Below are 21,231 nucleotides of genomic sequence, written 5' to 3' on the forward strand. Positions count from 1 at the left end.
GACAGAGCTCTACAGGCTTCAAGAGATAAAGCTGGCCGGGCGTGGTGGGTGATGCCTGTAATCCCAGCACTTTGGGAGGCTGAGGCGGGCAGATAACCTGAGGTCCACAGTTCGAGACCAGCCTGACCAACATGGCAAAACCCCATCTCTAATAACAATACAAAATTAGCCAAGTGTGGTGATGCACGCCTGTAATCCTAGCTACTTGGGAGGCTGAGGCAGGAGAATCGCTTGAACCTTGGAGGCAGAGGTTGCCATGAGCCAAGATGGTGCCATTGCACTCCAGCCTAGGCAACAAGAGCAAAACTCTGTCTGAAAAAAAAAAATAATAAAGCAATTAACCTAGAGCAGCCAGGATTCTCATGTCTTATGATCTGATGATGTGGCTTGACTACTCACCTATAACCCCAGGTTGAACCTTATGCTCCCTGCCCAACAAGCTTCTAGAGACAATTGAGTCCCTCTAATCTGCACTTAGGGTAAAGGGGATCATGCTTCTTGTTCTGGAATTTCCCCTAATCCATATGAGTCTGTTCGTATTCACCGAGTTTTGATGGAGTGGGATGATAAATGATTTGTGGAAGGTTTACATTCTGACCTCAGCTATGGACTAGAAAATACTGATTTCAAACTCAGAGCTCAAGAACAACCCTATTATTTTACCATTACCATAGCTCCTCCTGAAACAATGAACACAATTTATTCAATAGGTAGACTAACAGTGAGAAAACCAAGAGAAAGAAAATATTAAGAGGAAAAATTCATTGACTTAAGAGTTCACAAATAATTTGTGTATATATTTACTATGTATATCTCTTCGTAACAAAGGAGCATCAAACTTTCTTTTAGCCTAGAAATGCACTAGTTTCTAACTGCTACTGCAACAAAGTACCACAACCTTAACTAAGGTGGCTTACACAACAGAAATGTGTTCTTTCACAGCTCTGGAGGCTGGAAGTCTAAAACCAAGGTGTTGGTAAAGTTAGTTCTTTATTGAGGCTATGAGAAAAGTCTGTTTTACACCATTTTCTCCCAGATTCTGCTGGTTTGCTGGCAGTCTTTGGTTTTCTGTGACTTATGATGCATTACCCTGAACTCTGCCTCTATCTTCACATGGCCGTCTACCTGTGTGTTTGCTTCTGTTTCCAAAATTCTCATTTTTAAAAAAACATAGTTGTATTGGATTAGAGCCCTCTATAATGATTAACTTGATCACCTGCAAGCCTCTATTTCCAAATCATGTCACATTCACAGGCCCTGGGTGTTAGGACCTCAACAACTTTTGTGGGGACAGAAATCAACACATAACAATTTTTTTTTCAAATGGCATTTTACTCAGAAACTCAGCATATCAAAGAGATAAAATAGAGCAGATCTGGTTAAGTGAAGGTAATGGGGCAAAGCTCAGAGGATACTGGCTTCGACTCACCTCCTAAAAAACTCACTGAAATGTTCCTGAGATACCTGCATCCTCTTCAGAGCGTAGTTTTAAAATGACTATTCATACTTTATTCCATTGTAGGGTAACTATAGCTAATAACAATATATTGTATATTTCAAAATAGCTGGTAGAATTTTGAATGTTATCACGACAACATGATAAATGTTTAAAGTATGCTAATTACCCTGATTTAATTGTTATATAATGTATACATGCATGGAAACATCACACTGTATTCCTTAAATATGTATAATTATTATGTGTGAATTATAAATAAAATACAACTAAAACTTAATAAAATAAAATGACTATTCCACAGCTTCATTTTTAAATACCTATGTAGTACATCCTCATATGGGTAAAACATAATTTATTTAATAATCTGATATTCATAGATATTTCCATTTTTAAACCTTTTCCCTATTGCAAACAATATGGTCCTTAACACCCATGTAGCTAAGTTTTTGTGTACATATTTCATAACTCCTTTAGCAATATTTTCTAAAAATGAAAATGTTTTTAAATACTTACATATTAGCACATTATGCTAAATTGCTTCCCCTCCAAAAGCAGTTGTCCCAATTTATTTTCTTTTCAGCTTTATATGATATACTTTTAGGTTTCGCTGAACCTCATCACAGAGCATTGAGTTTCAAGGGAGGGTTGCTACTATAGACTGAATGTGTCATACCAAAATTAACATGCTGAAATTCTAACCTGCAGTATGATGATATTAGAATGTAGGACCTTCTGGATGTTGTGTTATGAGAGTGGAGCCCTCAGGAACGGGAATAGTGTCCTTATGAAAAAAAGGCACCAGAAAGGTACCCTCACTCCTGAGAACACAGGGAGAACACACGGAGAAGATGGTCATCTATGAAGCAGGCTTTCCAGGGACAATCAATCTGTCAGCATCTTGACCTTGGGCATCCCAGCCTCCAGAACTGTGAGAAATAAATGTTTGTTTTTTCAGTCATGCAGTCTATGATATTTTTGTCACACAGCCTGAATGAACAAAAAGGGTTAGTTTAGCTTAAATGATTTTTAACTGGAAGAAAATTACTGGCTCTGAAAGGAAGCTTAGAATACTCCTTCCCTAAGTCAGAGCTCATGCTCCCTGAAAGAAAGTAGAAATGAGGCACCGAAGTGAGCAATATTAGTCAAGGAAACTTCTAACTATAGGGCCTATTTTTTCCACCTGAGGCATCATATAAATGTCCTAGTGCTGCCATATCAAATTACCACAAACTAGGTGGCCTTAAGAAAAATTAATTGCCTCACAACTCTGGAGGCCAGATGTCCAAAATCAGGGCATCTACAGACACATGCTCCCTCTGAGGATTGCAGGAAAATATCTTTCCTTGTGCCTTCCTAGCTTTTGCTTGTTGCCAGTAATCCTTGGCATTTTTTGGCTTGCAGTTGAATCACTGCAATCTCTGCTTTGGTCATCAAGTGACCTATTTCCCTCTGTCCTCTGGGTTTTCAAATCTCAGTCTGTTTATAAGGACACCATTAATTAGATGTAGGATGACTCATTTTTAGCTTGATTACATCTGCAAATATCCTACTTCCAAATAAGGTCATAGTCACAGATACCAGGGTTAGGACTTCAACATATCTTTCTGAGCAGGGGGCACAAATTATTCCACATCAGACACCAACTGAATTCTGAGACAAAGGTGGGTGCCTAGGATTTAAGGTGTTCCAAAAAGAAGTGCGAGGGAACCCCTACGATGAATTTCACCTTCTTCAGTTTCACACAAGACTTAACATCTTTGTGGTAACTGATGTCTCTCCAAATGACATCCTGGATGGGAACCATATTCTGGGAAACGGAGCCACCTGCCACTGCCACTCTGTGCATCATGAAGATAAACACATACCTTTTTGTTTAAATTCACCTAATCACAGAGATTAATTGTATCATGGGATATGACAGGACTCTGCAGTTTGCTCTGTGCAATTGCTGGGCTATTTCAGTTGTGTTAAGAGGCTCTGCCTAGAGAGAAAGGTGGCATGTGCTCATTAAGATAAGTGCCACATTTAATTACAGACTCAGAAACACAGGTTTCAGTACATTCTGTGCAGGAGCAAATCATATTTCCTGCATCTTTCAATGCAAATATAGATCCTAAATGAGAGTCAAGATAATACTGTTAGAGTAAACCATCCCCAAATTCTTCATTTCATTAATCCTACATCTTTCTTTCCTGCATACAAGTTTGGTGTTGCCTACAGTTGATAAAGAGAAGTCAAATAATTCCAGCATTTTTATTTATCAACAAGCATTTATTGAACAATAGCTATGTGCCAGTCCTCATTCCAGATGCTTGGGATACAGAAGAGAACGGACAAAAACAAACAGAAAACAGCAAACAAAGTTTCCAGCCTATGTGATGCTTACACTCTACTTGTCTTTGCTGAGTAGTCTTTTATTTTTCTGTTTCTGCTATTAATTTTGGATATTGCCCACCAGTGGTTAATTGACCTTTTTACCTGCAATCAAAATGCATAATGGTTACAATGTTTTATAGTGTGAGAACCATTTAATATCTTTTTGTTTCTGTGTGTGAATCTCAAAAGTTACATGGCTTCTAACAAAAATAAAATGGCTAATGGAAATAAAAAACACCTTTGTCTTTTTCTACTATTCTCCAAGACACAATGAAATGCTCTCTTTCTCAAGTGTAGCTTTAAAAACATCTCTCCCAACTATTTCAGCAACTCCCTATTTAAAGTATCAACAGTAGTGAAAATATTTAGAATGTTGGAGTTTCATTTCTACACATTTTTTACTTTTCCAGTCAGAAAGAAAGAAAAAGACTGAGACAGACTACTGTGTATCTATTACAGTGTGACATTTGATTTAATGTTTTATTTTACCCTATTTTACCATTATTCTGAACCCCATTTCTCTAGCATCAGTTGTAAACTCTGTAAAGTCAAGAAAATATGTCATCAGCTATTTCTGTATCTTCCACTGAAAGAACAGCCTCAAACATTCAGTAGATACTCAATAAATACTGAAACAGGAGAGTTCCCCGGCTTGCCTCTCAGGGTGTGTGACAGAGATGCGGCTCTCTGTTCAGCTGCAGTGAGCTCAAACCCCTTATGGGAGGGGGAACATGCAGACGAGCAGGTGCAGAAGCTGGGTGAGTGCTTTGGGCTCTGGCTCCACGGTAGTGCCTAGAGGTCAGTGCCTGTGACCCCAGTGTTACAAAGCCCTTTTAGCTCTGCCATCCTCAGATGGCTGAAGTGTTAACCAGCTCAATGACTCCTCTGCCTTTCTGCAAGGGCAGTGGGCCAATGTGATAGCTTTCTGTGTCCTGAGCTCTTGTCCAGTGTCCTAGAAGAATCAGGTCATATATAGACTTGAAGGATGGATGCAGGGGTTTTATTAAGTGGTGGAGGTGGCTCTCAGTGGGATGGATGAGGAGCTGGAAGGGGGATGGAGTGGAAAGGTGATCTTTCCCTGGAGTTCATCTGTCCAGTGGCCAAACTCCTCTCCAACCGCCCCCCAGCTGAACTCCTCTTGGTGTTCAGATGTTCCTTCTCTTCTTTCTCTGCCATGCTGTTCTGCTGTTTGTCTGGTTGTCTCCTCATCTCCTCATTTCCTCATCTCCTTCTCTGCTCATCTGCCTCTGGATCCTGGGTTTTGAGGTTTATATGGGTACAAACCCCAAATGGGGAGCCAAAAAACAACTTTTGGAGCATGAAAACAGGAATGTCTGTCTTCATTTAGGGCCACAGGTATCCAGGCTTGAAGATGGGGCCTTTGCCAAAGAACATCCATCTTCTACCCAGTATTTCCCTGTCTCCTGTCCATATCAATACTTTTGGGAAATATTTTCTATTTTTATATTCTTACAATTCTATAATTATAATTATGCATATTTTATCAAATGCAATTATGCAGTTTTTGTAATGAACCCAAAACTATGAATTTGAAATATCTACTGCTATAGTTTGAATGTTTGTGTCCTCTTCAAAAATCATGTCGAAACTTAAACCCCAATGTAATAGTATTAAAAGGTGGGACCTTTATGCGGTGATTAAGTCACAAAGGTGGAGCCCTCCTGGATAGGATTAGCAATGTTATAAAATGGCTGGAGGAAACTAGCTAGGCCCTTTTTGCTGTTTTACTTTCTGCCATGTGAAGACACAATGTTCATTCCCCCTGCACGAGACAGTGACAAGATTCCATTCTGGAAGCAGAAAACAGCCATCAGCAGACACCAAATCTACTGGCAACTTGATCCTGAATTGCCCAGCCTGAAGAACTGGGAGAAAGAAATTTCTAGTCTTTATAAGTTACCCATTCTCAGGTACTTTGTTATAGAAGCACAAATGGACTAAGGCACTTACCAAACATTCTCTTCTCTTTCCATGTAAAACACACAATATTATGATTCTTTATAATGTAATGAAGTATCACAGAATTTTAGGCCTTTAAGGAAATTTCCAGTAGCCAAATTTTAACCCCACTCCATTGTATTAAATGTTTCCATCTCCTGCTACAAACTTCTATATGAACTGTCCCTGCCATCATACTTACATCACAAGTTGCTTTAATTGTTAAAGGTATTTTTCTTAAGCAAAATCAAAATTCTCCTCCATATAACTAATACTGATGAGCCTTTGTCAGGGATGGTAAGTAGTTTCACCTCATGTGGTCAATAGACTTTAAGGTGGTTCCTATAATCCCTCCTTTCTGGTATTTACTCCCTTGTAGTCCCCTTCCTTTAGGCATGTTGTGACCTATGACTTGCTTCTAACCAATAGAATATGGCAAAAGTGACAAATACATGTTATTATGTGTATGTTATTACATTACATAAGATTGGTACCACATCTTGCATGGAGAGTCTCTTTCCTTTGCTGCCTTTGAGTAAAGAAGCTGCCAATGAAACAGGAAATTTCCCTGATGCTCCTCTCTGGATGTGTGACAGGGATGTGGCTCATCTGTGTGGCCCCCATGCCTGCTCAAACTTCTTATGAGAGGGGACACATGAAGACAGGCAGGTGCAGGAGCTGGGGCAAGTGCCCCTGGGCTCTGATCCCATGGCAGCTTCCAGGGCTGGGAAGCTGCAACTCCCAAAGCCCAAGTGGGCATGTTTCACAGTTTGCAATTTTAGCCTTGCTGTCCACAGGTGACTTAAGTGTTAACCAGCCCAGTGCCCTCTTGGTACCCAGGTCCTTGTCTGACATCCAGGAAGAATTAGGTTCCACATGGACTTGAGGATGATGAATGCATGGGTTTTATTTCATGTTAAAGCTGGCTCTCAGCAGGATGGATGGGGAGCTGGGAAGAGGATGGAGTGGGAAGATGATCTTCCCCTGGAGTTCAGCCGTCCAGTGGCCAATCACCTAACTATCCCCAGCCAAATTCCTCTTGGCGTTCAAATGCTCCTTCTCTTCTCTCCTTCTCTGCCACACTGTTCTGCCTTTCTTCTGCTCTTCTCTTCATCTCCTTGTCTGCTTCTGGAACCTGGGGTCTGGTGTTTATATGGGTACAGAATAGAGGGGCAGAGTGCACCAAAAGGCAACTTTCGGGCATGAAAACAGGAATGCCTGTTTCCATTTAGTGAAGCAGGTTTCCAGGCTTGAGGGTGGGGCCTTTGCCAGGGAACCTCGCTCTTCCACCCAGTATTTTCCTGTATCCTGTTCATATCACCACATTGGAGGCCCCACATGGCAGAGAACTGAGAACTGGCCTTCAATCATCATCAAGAAGTTGAGGACCTCAGTCCAACAATCCATAAGAAACAGATTGCTGCCAACAACTACATGACCTTGGAAGCAAATTTTTCACCAGTGGAACCTCTGCTGAGAATCCAGCCCCAGCCAACATCTGGATTGAAGCCTTGTGAGAGCCTGAAGAAGATACAGCTGAGTTGTGTTCAGGCTCCTGAGCCACAGAAGCTGTGTGATAATATATGTGTTGCCATAAGTCACTAAGTTTGTGGTATTAATAATATGGTTACACACCAATAAATAACTAATATACCTCATATGCCAACTCTGAGCATTTACTTAGATGTCCTGGATTACTAAGATTAAGAAAGATTCTGCAGCCACATTTGAACTTTAAGAATAAGTGCCATAAGTAGTGATGTTTGCAGTGAGTCTGGTTATGAGAAGCAGTCTGGTTATGAGAAGCAGTACACCTGACATTAATAATTCATCCTACCCTAATATACACTTTGAGACCAGAAAGAACAAGTGAAATTTGTTTCCACACGTCAATTCATGTACTTAAGATCAATGCTGTAGGAAAAAAGTTGTAAAGTGCCTGAGGAGGAAAGGTACCTGGGTGACACAGGCTATGTGTAAGTGTTTATCCATATATTGTATGAGGGGTTGTGACTGGAGTAAACTGTTCCAGTCTGAAGGGTACAAATCTTAGTCTAAAGTACTCAGATGTTCCCAGGCTAAAGAAAATAGTGTCTATGTAAGATACACATGCAGTGTTCCCAGGTATAATAATTTTTCAATAGAAGCTGAATATTTCAATTTTATGTGAAATTTTCCACATTTTAAACATTGACTCATTTGTAAAGGTACAACTACTGTATTTTTTTTTTTTTTTGAGATAGAGTCTTGCTCTGTTGCCCAGGCTGGAGTGCACTGGTGCCATCTCGGCTCACTACAATTTCTGCCTCCCCAGTTCAAGCGATTCTCATGCCTCAGCCTCCCAAGTAGCTGAGACTACAAGCATGCGCCACCAGGCCTGGCTAATGTTTTTTTTTCCGTATTTTTAGTATAGACGGGGTTTCGCCATGATAGCCAAGCTGGTCACAAACTTCTGGGCTCAAGCAATCTGCCCACCTCAGCCTCCCAAAGTGCTGGGATTACAGACATGAGCCACCGCACCTGGCCTATATTGATTTTTTTTTTTTTTTACTATGTTAGTTGCACTACTGTGAAGCCACAAGCTTTCAGATATGCCTTTCTCTGCAGAGTTCAGTTTGTCCCATTATGTAATATTGAAGTTACCAATGTCAATTTACTTCTAACTATCTGAAAGGCAATTATGATATAATCACCCATCAATTTAATTTTTCTCCAAGCTTACATAATTAGATGATAGAATGACTATCTAAGGATGGAATGCATGGAATACATAACATTGAGTTAATGACCTTGAAGGCAACACTCTGCCCTCAGTCTTGTGCACACACTTGCAAATCAATGGGAGTTGTTTGTGAGTGTACACAGTTGGTCCAAAGAGTTGCTGAAACAGAAATCATGATATGTACATGGCAGTATATAATCCGTATCAAAGTCCTGCTTTTTCATCAGTGGTCGTCAAAATCATTGAGTTTAATGACGCTGTCTGAACAACTCTAAGTAATTGCATCTTCAATCTACCGACAATATTGGTGGATCACAAACTCTGGTATAAACTGTAAGGACCCATAAGCAAAGAACGCATGTTCTTGCACCCAGAAAACTTATAATATAGTGCAGACAATGAATATAAGACATATATCCACTAATATGTTACTGATTTCTCATGCAGGTTAACTCCAAAATAATTTTAGCTGAAAACAACTTCATTCTTTCTCTCATTGTTCCTACGCATTGGTACTGTAGGCTAGTTACTTTTGTCCTCCCCATTGAAATATGTGAGCAGTCCCAAATCTTTTCTGGTGTTGAGCTAATAAATAAATTGCACCTTTTCATTGTCATATACACTGGAAATGTATAAATGCCTAATACTGGTAGATCTACTTTTGACCCATCTCCTTTACAAGTTCTTAATGGATGTTATATCACATCACTGTTGAATGTGGAAGGACTTGGTACTTACCATTTTATTGACCTTGTGTCTGCTAAAACTACAGAAAAGGTTGGATTTGGCATCGTCTTACTAGTGCAACTGAGGCAAATATAAAGACATACAAAGTTTTGAGGTGAAAATGTATTTTAACTTAGAAGAGGGACTCTATCTCAAATCAGCTAGAAAAATAATGAAAGTACACTCTAGAGAGTACTTAGAGTGTACATTGCATCTATTAATTTTCACAATAATCCTATGAAAATTTAAAACAGAATTTAAAATACCTGAGTAGGATTGGCTATGTTCAAATCCTTGTGTATCACAACTACTGTCTTATCTTAGGAGAGTGTTGATACAGTTTCCTCATCTGTAAAATAGATCCCAACAGTAACAGTACTTGAGTGATTAATCTATGCTAGACACTATCCTGTATTTATGGGAATTGTTTTGTATTAGCTTTTAAGGCAAATACTGCCATTTTTGTTAGTAAGAAAACTTTGCTAAGGAGGAAAATGAAGAGTAAGGTGGATAAGTAAGCAGTTGCCAAGATCTCACAGATATTTGAACCTCAGAAGTTTGTTTCTAAAGCCTAAGATGTTTAAATATTTTAACATGTTTCTGACCTACTCTGGTTGTGATTAAAATGTAGTAATTGTTATAAAGTGACAAGAACATGAAAGATTCTCCATTAATAGTTGTATTTATAGAAAAATATGGAAAGGATGAAGAATTATTTTAAAGGAGAGGTGACTTCTGATTTATTTCCCATATTGTCTTAATCCAAATTGTTTTTTCATTCTAGTACACTGTTGTCTCATCATTAAGATCTCTGTTTTGAGCATTGTATCTTCAGGGATTCCCATGAGTTGGATATTAATAGCCTAAGAAAAAAGCTATTCTTCCAGTTCCATCCACTGTCCCTCTTGGAATTAGAGAATAGCTCTTGGGATTAGAAGAGCCAATACCATGTGGTTGTTCTTAACAGCCATGCTATTTACACTCGATTTCTTTTGGTTTTAATGAGAGGAAACTCCTTTCCAATTTGAACAGCAATTCTCCACGGATCCTGCCTGCAGAGCATGACAGCTACACCTCACTCCATTTACAAATGGAAAGCTAGTTGTCAGTGAAATTTCAGAGAGCTCGCAAGGTTATATTGACATTGAAATTTAGGTTGCTCCTTGGTCTTGCCCCAGACACATGGTCCTTTGGGGAATGCAGAGGTTATGGGTGAGAGGGTATTCTTTTCTGTGTGGTGTCTTATCTGTGATACCAGCACCAATACATGCTGGTCAGACCATAGCCAATGCCTGTGTTCTTTCTTGATAAATTGTAAAATCCTACTTTTCTAAACAAAAAGCTGGTATTTCTCATACAAGCAACATAGCTTGACTAGAAAAGAAAAGTAGAAGGAAAAGTGTAAACATGTTATCGTGTGACACGTTCCACAGGTAACATAAGAGATTTCTTATGTATACGCTATATGACAAATAAGTTAAAAGTAGAAATTTAAAATGGCAAGATGATTCAAGACGTTCAAACATTGTAACATTACTTGGAATTATGATTGCAAAAAGAGGTATGAAGATATTACCAATGTAAATTCAAAACGTAAAACAATTTTATGGCTGTAGACATTTTAATTGAGGCGATTTAAATACTGGCTGCCTTAAAAATTAGAACAATAGGGATACAATTCCAAAGTATGGTCTCTTTAAGTTACACACATACATCCACACACACTCATGTTTAATGTACAGAAGCTGAGGCAGCTGTGGTGTTGTGGGATAAATCACTGAACTCAGAATTAAAAGACCTTAGTTTGAGAATTATATTTATCCCTTATTATTAGCACTTAGACAAATCATAGAACTATATGTTCCTTGTTTTACAACAAATAGAGACTATAATGTCTACTTTGTTCTCCTTAGAAGTATTTGAGAGGCACTTGGTTAATTGCAATGGCAGTTTCTATATCTTTGCCTCAGAAAATGAGATTACGTCCTTCTGCCCTAAAAGACAGAAGAGGTCAGATATTCATTATAAATTAGGATATTTACTTTTAAGAAAAATGTTGAAAAGATAACATTGTATCACATGGCCTTTAAAATGTTATGTAGTCAGAGCAGGTATCCATTAAAATTTCAATAATGGCTGACACTTATGTAGCCCTCATTACCTCACAGTGTTCTCAGATTATTTAATCTGCACCAAAATCCTAGAATGTAGCTTAGCATTATTATTTTCCTTTTTCAGGTTAAGGAAATCAAGTCATGAAAAGATAAAATACTTTGCCCAATATCTTACATAAGACCAGTCATTAGATCTTCTTTAGAGTCTCAACTTTTTTTTTTGCAAACTGTGTATAATAACAGTCCTACATTTTAAGGACTACTTAGTGGCACCTAAATTGTGTGGCACATGTTAAAATTTAATCAGCATTAATTCTTATGCTTATAAAATTAACCTGAGGCTAGATGAGAGGATCTATCAAGGTTTTGAGTTTGGCTGCAACAAACTCATATCTATAATAACAATGGCTTTAGAAAGATTTTTTTCTCTCATAATAAGGAAACTAGAGACAACCAGTTCAGAATTTATATAAAGTGAGCAACCCAGGATTTTATTATCCTTTCAAAGGGGTCCCTGTCATCTTATGGTCACAAGATGCCTGCTAGGATTCCAGCAATCTAGTTCACATTCCAGGCTGGAGGAAGGGAAAGGGCAAAACTCTAAAGTATGGCAGTTTAGATGACCCACTTTTAAGATTTCCCAGAAGTTCAGTCCACTGACTATACTTAATTAGTCAAAATTTTGCTGCATGGCCAACATGTATGGTACTATGAATAAAGAGATGTAGAATGATTATTGGAGAAGCATTGAGCAGTTTTTGCCACTGAAGTTTGAAGAAACCAGTTTCAAAGAAAATGGCTAGTCGATACTTTTCTTTAATGTCAGTGGTGTGAATGTTACTCCGAATTTACAAGTTTCCTTAAAAATCAAAAGCAAAATTTATGAAGGACTTAGTTATGCATCTTTATAAGATGAAAACAATATCATTTAAAGTGCACCAATTATAATAAAATTACTAGACATGTTTTCAAAGATCATATATTAAATGAAAAGTCCTGGTCACTTCCAAGATGGCCAAATAGGTACAGCTCCAGTCTGCAGCTTCCAGCGAGATTGACACAGAAGACAGGTGATTTCTGCATTTCCAACTGAGCCTCCACTGGTGATACCCAGGCAAACAGGGTCTGGAGTGAACCTCCAGCAAACTCCAACAGACCTGCAGCTGAGGGATCTGTTAGAGGGAAAACTAACAAACAGAAAGGAATAGCATCAACATCAACAAAAAGGACATCCACACCAAAACCCCATCTGTAGGTCACCAACATCAAAGACCAAAAGTAGATAAAACCACAAAGATGGGGAGAAACCAGAGCAGAAAAGCTAATTCCAAAAACCAGAGCACCTTTTCTCCTCCAAAGGATTGCAGCTCCTCACCAGCAACAGAAAAAAACTGGATGGAGAATGACTTTGACGAGTTGACAGAAGTAGGCTTCAGAGGGTCGGTAATAACAAACTTCTCCAAGCTAAAGGAGCATGCTCTAACCCATCACGAGGAAGCTAAAAACCTTGAAAAATGGTTAGACGAGTGGCTAACTAGAATAAACAGTGTAGAGAAGGCCTTAAATGACCTGATGGAGCTGAAAACCACAGCATGAGAACTTCATGATGCATGCACAAGCTTCAATAGCCAATTTGATTGACTGGAAGAAAGGGTATCAGTGATTGAAGATAAAATTAATGAAATAAAGCAAGAAGACAAGATTAGAGAAAAAAGAATAAAAAGAAATGAACAAAGCCTCCAAGAAATATGGGACTATGTGAAAAGAACAAATCTACATTTGATTGGTGTACCTGAAAGTGATGGGAAGAATGGAACCAAGTTAGAAAACACTCTTCAGGATATTATCCAGGAGAACTTCCCCAACGTAGCAAGGCAGGCCAACATTCAAATTCAGGAAACACAGAGAATGCCACAAAGATACTCCTTGAGAAGAGCAACTCCAAGACACGTAATTGTCAGATTCACCAAGGCTGGAATGAAGAAAAAAAATGTTAAGGGCAGTCAGAGAGAAAGGTTGGGTTACACACAAAGGGTAGCCTACCAGACTAACAGCAGATCTCTCGGCAGAAACCCTACAAGTCAGAAGAGAGTGGAGGCCAATATTCAACATTCCTAAAGAAAAGAATTTTCAACCCAGAATTTCATACCCAGCCAAACTAAGCATCATAAGTGAAGGAGAAATACAATCCTTTACAAACAAGCAAATGCTGAGAAATTTTGTCACCACCAGGCCTGCCTTACAAGAGCTCCTGAAGGAAGCACTAAACATGGAAAGGAACAACCAGTACCAGCTACTGCAAAAACATGCCAAATGGGAAAGACCATTGATGCTATGAAGAAACTGCATCAATTAACAGGAAAAATAACCAGCTAACATCATAATGACAGGATCAAATTCACATATAACAATATTAACCTTAAATATAATGGGCTAAATGCCCCAAGTAAAAGACACAGGCTGGGAAATTTGATAGAGTCAAGACCCATCAGTGTGCTGTATTCAGGAGACCCATCTCATGTGCAGAGACACATATAGCCTTAAAATAAAGAGATGGAGGAAGATCTACCAAGCAAATGGAAAGAAAAAAAAGCAGGGGTTGCAATCCTAGTCTCTGATAAAACAGATTTTAAACCAACAAATATCAAAAGAGATAAAGAAGGCCATTACATAATGGTAAAGGGATCAATTCAACAAGAAGAGCTAACTATCCTAAAGATATATACACCCAATACAGGAGCACCTAGATTCATAAAGCCAGACCTTAGAGACCTACAGAGAGTTAGACTTCTACACAATAAAAATGGGAGACTTTGACACCCCACTGTCAACATTAGACAGATCAATGAGACAGAAGGTTAACAAGGATATCCAGGACTTGAACTCAGCTCTGCACCAAGCTGACCTAATAGACATCTACAGAACTCTCCACCCCAAATCAACGGAATGTACATTCTTCTCAGCACCACATCACACTTATTCTAAAATTGACCACATAATTGAAAGTAAAGCACTCCTCAGCAAACGTTAAAAAAAAAAAAAAAGAAACCACAACAAACTGTCTCTCAGACCACAGTGCAATCAAATTAGAACTCAGGATTAAGAAACTCACTCAAAACCGCATAACTACATGGAAACTGAACAACCTGCTTCTGAATGACTACTCAGCACAAAACGAAACGAAGGCAGAAATAAAGATATTCTTTGAAACCAATAAGAACAAAGACACAACATACCAGAATCTCTGGGACACATTTAAAGCAGTGTGTAGAGGGAAATTTATAGCACTAAGTGCCCACAAGAGAAAGCAGAAAAGATCTAAAATTGACACCCTAACATCACAATTAAAAGAATTAGAGAAGGAAGAGCAAACAAATTCAAAAGCTAGAAGAAGGCAAGAAATAACTAAGATCAGAGCAGAATTGAAGGAGATAGAGACACAAAAACCTTTCAAAAAATCAAGGAATCCAGAAGCTGGTTTTTTGAATAGATCAACAAAATAGATGGACCACTAGCAAGACTAATAAAGAAGAAAAGAGAGAAGAATCAAATAGATGCAATAAAAAATAATAAATGGGATATCACTGCTGATTCCACAGAAATACAAACCACCATCAGAGAATACTATAAACACCTCTACACATATAAACTAGAAAATCTAGAAGAAATGGATAAATTCTTGGACACATACACCCTCCCAAGACCAAACCAGGAAAAAGTTGAATCTTTGAATAGACAAATAACAGGTTCTGAAATTGAGGCAATAATTAATAGCCTTCCAACCAAAAAAAGTCCAGGACCAAATGGATTCACAGCTGAATTCTACCAGAGGTACAAAGAGGAGCTGGTACCATTCCTTCTGAAACTATTCCAATCAATAGAAAAAGAGGGATTCCTCCCTAACTCATTTTATGAGGCCAGCATCATCCTGATACCAAAGCCTGGCAGAGACACAACAACAACAAAAAAAGAATTTTAGACCAGTATCCCTGATGAACATCAATGCAAAAATCCTCAATATAAAACTGACAAACTGAATCCAGCAGCACATCAAAAAGCTTATCTACCATGATCAAGTCAGTTTCATCCCTGGAATGCAAGGCTGGTTCAATATACACAAATCAATAACTGTAATTCATAACATAAACAGAATCAATGACAAAAACCACATGATTATCTCAATAGACGTAGAAAAGGCCTTTCACAAACTCAACAGCCCCTAATTGTAAAAACTCTCAAGAAACTAGGAATTGATGGAATGTATCTCAAAATAATAAGAGCTATTTATGACAAACACACAGTCAAGATCATACTGAATGGGAAAAAACTGGAAGCATTCCCTTTGAAAACTGGTACATGATAAGGATGTCCTCTCTTACCATTCCTATTCAACATAGTGTTTGAAGTTCTGGCCAGGGCAATCAGGCAAGAGAAAGAAATAAAGCATATTCAATTAGGAAAAGAGGAAGCCAAATTGTCCCCATTTGCAGATAACTTGATTGTATGTTTACAAAACCCCATAGTATCAGCCCAAAATCTTCTTAAGCTGATAAGCAACTTCACCAAAGTCTCAGGATACAAAATCAATGTGCAAAAATCACAAGCATTCCTATACACCAATAACAGACAAACAGAGAGCCAAATCATGAGTGAACTCCCATTCACAAATGCTACAAAGAGAATAAAATACCTAGGAATCCAACTTACAAGGGATGTGAAGGACCTCTTCAAGGAGAACTACAAACCACTGCTCAACGAAATAAAAGAGGACAGAAACAAATGAAAGAACGTTCCATGCTCATGGATAGGAATAATCAATATTGTGAAAATGGCCATACTGCCCAAAGTAATTTATAGATTCAATGTTATTCCCATCAAGCTACCAATGACTTTCTTCACTGAATTGGAAAAAACTACTTTAAAGTTCATATGGAACCAAAAAAGAGCCTGCATTGCCAAGATAATCCTAAGCAAAAAGAACAAAGCTGGAGGCATCACACTACATGACTTCAAACTATACTACAAGGCTATAGTAACCAAAACAGCATGGCACTTGTACCAAAACAGATATATCTATCTATCTATATCTATATATCTATCTATCTATCTATCTATCTATATATATATATATATATATATATCTCAATGGAACAGAAAAGAGGCCTCAGAAATAATACCACACATCTACAACCGTCTGATCTTTGACAAACCTGACAAAAACAAGAAATGGGGAAAGGATTCCTTATTTAATAAATGGTGCTGGGAAAACTGGCTAGGCATATGTAGAAAGCTGAAACTGGATCCCTTCCTTACACCTTATACAAAAATTAACTTAAGAAGGATTAAACACTTAAATGTTAGACCTAAAATCAGAAAAACCCTGAAAGAAAACCTAGGCAATACCATTCAGGACATAGGCATGGGCAAAGACTTCATGACTAAAACACCAAAAGCAATGGCAACAAAAGCCAAAATAGACAAATGGGATCTATTTAAACTAAACAACTTCTGCACAGCAATAGAAACTATTGAACAGGCAACCTACAGAATGGGAGAAAATTTGTACAGTCTATTCATCTGACAAAGGGCTAATATCCAGAATATACAAAGAATTTAAACAAATTTACAAGAAAAAAAAACAACCCCATCAAAAAGTGGGCAAAGGATATGAACAGACACTTCTCAAAAAAAGACATTTATGCAGCCAACAGACACATGAAAAATTGCTCATCATCACTGGTCATCAGAGAAATGCAAATCAAAACCACAATGAGATACCATCTCATACCAGTTAAAATGGAAATCATTAAAAAGTCAGGAAACAACAGATGCTGGAGAGGATGTGGAGAAATACAAATGCTTTTATACTGTTGGAGGGAGTGTAAATTAGCTCAACCATTGTGGAAGACAGTGTGGCAATTCCTCAAGGATCTAGAACTAGAAATACCATTTGACCCAGAGATCCCATTACTGGGTATATACCCAAAGGATTATAAATCATGCTGCTATAAAGACACATGCACACATATGTTTATTGCGGCACTATTCACAATAGCAAAGATTTGGAACCAACCCAAATGTCCATCAATGATAGACTAGATTAAGAAAATGTGGCACATATACACCATGGAATACTATGCAGCCATAAGAAAGGATGAGTTCGGCTGGGCATGGTGGCTCACGCCTGTAATCCCAGCACTATGGGAGGCTGAGGTGGGTGGATCACGAGGTCAGGAGACCAAGACCATCCTGGCTAACATGGTGAAACCCCATCTTTACTAAAAATACAAAAAGTAGTCAGGCGTGGTGGTGGGCGCCTGTAGTCCCAGCTACTCGGGAGGCTGAGGCAGGAGAATGGCATGAACCCGGGAGGTGGAGCTTGCAGTGAGCCCAGATCGTGCCACTGCACTCTAGTCTGGGCAACAGAGCAAGACTCCGTCTCAAAAAAAAGGATGAGTTCATGTCCTTTGCATGGACATGGATGAAGCTGGAAACCATCATTCTGAGCAAACTATCAGAAGGACAGAAAACCAAACACGGCATGTTCTCACTCATAGGTGGGAATTGAACAATGAGAACACGTGGACACAGGGCAGGGAACATCATACACTGGGGCCTGTCAGAGGGTGGAGGGATGGGGGTTTGGGGGAGGGATAGCATTGGGAGAAATGTCCAGTGCAAATGACAAGTTGATAGGTCCAGCAAACCAACATGACACATGTATACCTATGTAACAAACCTGCATGTTCTGCACATGCACCCTATAACTTAAAGCATAATAATAGTAAAAAAAAGACAAGTCCAGACTTTTCAAGTACACAACTTTTTGACATGGTTTCAAAGGTAAGCAGCCTAGTGTACCAAGTGTGAAGACAGATATGTAAACAGATTAACATGAGATTGAAAGCCATTAGAATAGGAGTCAGTGTATTTTGCCTCTGTCTAGCCTTTGAGTTTAGAAAAGATTTTATGACTGCTTCAGGTTCCTAGGGGTGTTGTAACAAAGTGCTACATAAAACTGTGTGGATTAAATCAATAGAAATTTATTCTCTCATGTTTCTGGAGGCTAGAAATATGAAATCAAGGTATCTTAAGGGAAATACAGGTTCTGGGTGGCCAGATCTCAATATTTTTCTAAAAGTATCCTGAAATATTGTTGTTTTTAAAATATATATGTATAATTTTGAATTCTAGAACTGTGGCAGGTAATTAGAAATTCCTTCTTTTTTAATAATTATTGGGCAGATTAATCCTATATAGCCCAAGTAAAGATCATGTGGGCTCGATTCAATTTATAATTTTTAAATATACATTTACATGTACACACAAACATATATTTCTGGAAAAAACATCACAACTCTAAATTATAAACCCAGGCACATGCATGCCAAGGAGACAATGACATTCTGTCTTTAAGGAATCCTGCAGCATTTATATTTTTCTGAGTACTGCATAACAAGGCCATTTCTTGCTGAAGGAATATTTTTATTATCTACCTTGCATGTTGACTTGCTTATAAGTGCCTTGTTGTTAGATGTTTGCTTAAGATTTTTCTTTTATGACTGTAGCTTGACATTAAAATGTGTTACATGGATCAGCCTGGATGTTGTTAAAGTCACTCTGAGGGGCTTTTTTCAGACTTTCTATATTTCGTTGATAAAACATTGCTATTGCTAAAGCCTCTGGGATTGAGTATAAGACCAAAGTCTTAAACAACTGTTTCATTCATATTCAACCAAGCTCTATATTCCATGCAGGGTCTCATTAATGAAATATGTTTCTTTGAGCATTAGTAAACATGAATTTTTGTGGTACAAATTGTCATTAAGTTCTTGGAATAAAATTCTCTAGATTTCTTGGCAAAATATTTGGTCCTGTTTTCATTTCCTTGAGGGAAAAACACATGAAACTTTATAAACTATGGTACCCTCCTTATACTAGTGCCAGGTGTTAAAAAGATAAAACATTCAACTCTGTAATTCACCAACAATTTTTTTTGAATGATTAATCTGTGCTCAGTTTTGTGCTACAATCTGTGACATCATTCATGTTGTCAACTCTGAAGCCTTGAACCCTTAAGAAAGAAAAGGTTGAAAAATTTCCTTAAGTGGATAATATATACCAAAAGGGTCTCTTCCTAACTCCTATCACAAACATCATGATGAACACACTAATACTAATACTATAACTCAAGATATCCATAATTATAAATCCTGGAATTTCTACCCATACACCAATGAATAGCAATAGTCTCCATTAACCATACTGGCCTAAAGGTGTCTCTGTCAATTCAAACTTTTCATTGTGTCTAAATATATATATTCAAGTAGATGCCATAAAAGCATTTTAAAGAAGAAACGAGTATAATAGGAGTTTATTGTAACACGTTTAAGGAATGAAATAATTAACCAGATTTCAGAAGCAATGTTGGGATTGGGATACTAGTAGAAGATATTATGGTAAGGGAGCTAGGAAACCTCAGATTCTTGCCTAAGGCTGTCTTGCTTCTCTGCCTCACAAGGTCCTCAAAGAACATAAAACACAAGAAATTACAGCAAATAAATGTCAATTCATAAGTTGTCTTTAAGCTTGACAAATCAATGAAAATCTCCAGTGAGCCAGATTAGACCAAATTAATGAGTACAGGAGCTAAGTGCAATTTAGAATCTAGGCACACATCACATGCCAGATCCAGCAGGAAAAGAGACAGAAACAGAAATCCACTGCCATGTGCTGAAACTTTGCAGCCCAGTGATCTCACTCTCTTACAAATGCAGCCCAGCAAATGTTCTGGAATCTCTCCAATCAAAATCATTGTTCTTCCTCTACAGGACAAGAGAAGATGGGAGCATATAAAGGAGGTCTTGAAGGCACACCTTTCTTTAGATATGAATGCCACTTCATGGACTCTAAAATATAAGGCAAATGTACTACATATATATTTACATATGCATACATATAAATATATATGTAAATATATTTATTTTATAATTATATATCAATGGCCACACATTTTGTGAGACAGTCCTAATATTATGTAAGCATATTTTTTAACAAGAATGAACCATAAAATGTGTAATTTAATGTGATTTTATATTTATAGCCTTTTTTAAAAAATCAAATGTATAAATTGGAAAATTATGTCTCTTATTAGAACACATGAACAGATTTAATAAAATGTGTTCCCCAGGTATATAAATAATAATTTCAACACTATGCTGACATTGTAGGAACAGGAGTATATACAAAAAGCAACAGCCCAGATGAAGGAGGGATTAATTCTATGGGAGACACAAAGAAGCAAATCCCAGAAAGTTCACTCAAAAGACACTATCTATTTGGAAGGATAAATTGTAATTCAGAAGATAGATGGCGAGAGAAAGGCATTCCCGTTAGAGGAAACAAAATGCTCAAAGGCTTAAAAAGGTAAAAGAGTAGGCTATGTTTGCATGAGAGCAAATAGTTGATATCTGTACATTATGTCTCGATAAATGTGGAGAGAGAAAGTGATTTATATAGTCCCGTAAGAGAATAAGCATAAAGCTCTCTAGCACCTTCTCAAAAGCCTATTTATTATATAATCTCTGTTCTGTACTTTGATTTACTTCTCCTAATATTCCAAAATCATTTTTTCAAGTGAAAATCTAATGTTACTGTCTTGATTAGTAACCTGCATTGTCTACGGAGAATATTCTTACAGGAAACTAGTAATGGCTAATAACCATCAGCAGGGTGTCCTGTGGGTGACCAGCACCTGCAGCTTGCCATACTGAAAAGGAAGCATGTTAGGAAATTAATTACTGGAGAGTAGGGAGTGGCCAAGAGACCTTGATGCATGAAATAGACAGAGCCAAGTTTAGATTCTTTGGTACAGT

The 21,231-nt window shown here is 37.9% G+C and overlaps 1 long non-coding RNA gene across 1 annotated transcript in view; it reads right to left on the reverse strand.

Annotated features, from left to right (window-relative positions):
• LOC107967069 (uncharacterized) overlaps positions 1-21,231 on the reverse strand; it is a 201,707-nt gene that overhangs the window by 72,731 nt on the left and 107,745 nt on the right. Inside the window, exon 4 of the long non-coding RNA XR_010147535.1 lies at positions 2,159-2,385. This is a non-coding gene — a long non-coding RNA (uncharacterized LOC107967069). The remainder of the gene's footprint in view (positions 1-2,158; positions 2,386-21,231) is intronic.

The sequence above is a fragment of the Pan troglodytes genome, chromosome 9, assembly GCF_028858775.2.
Source record: "Pan troglodytes isolate AG18354 chromosome 9, NHGRI_mPanTro3-v2.0_pri, whole genome shotgun sequence".
Taxonomy (NCBI): Eukaryota; Metazoa; Chordata; class Mammalia; order Primates; family Hominidae; genus Pan; species Pan troglodytes.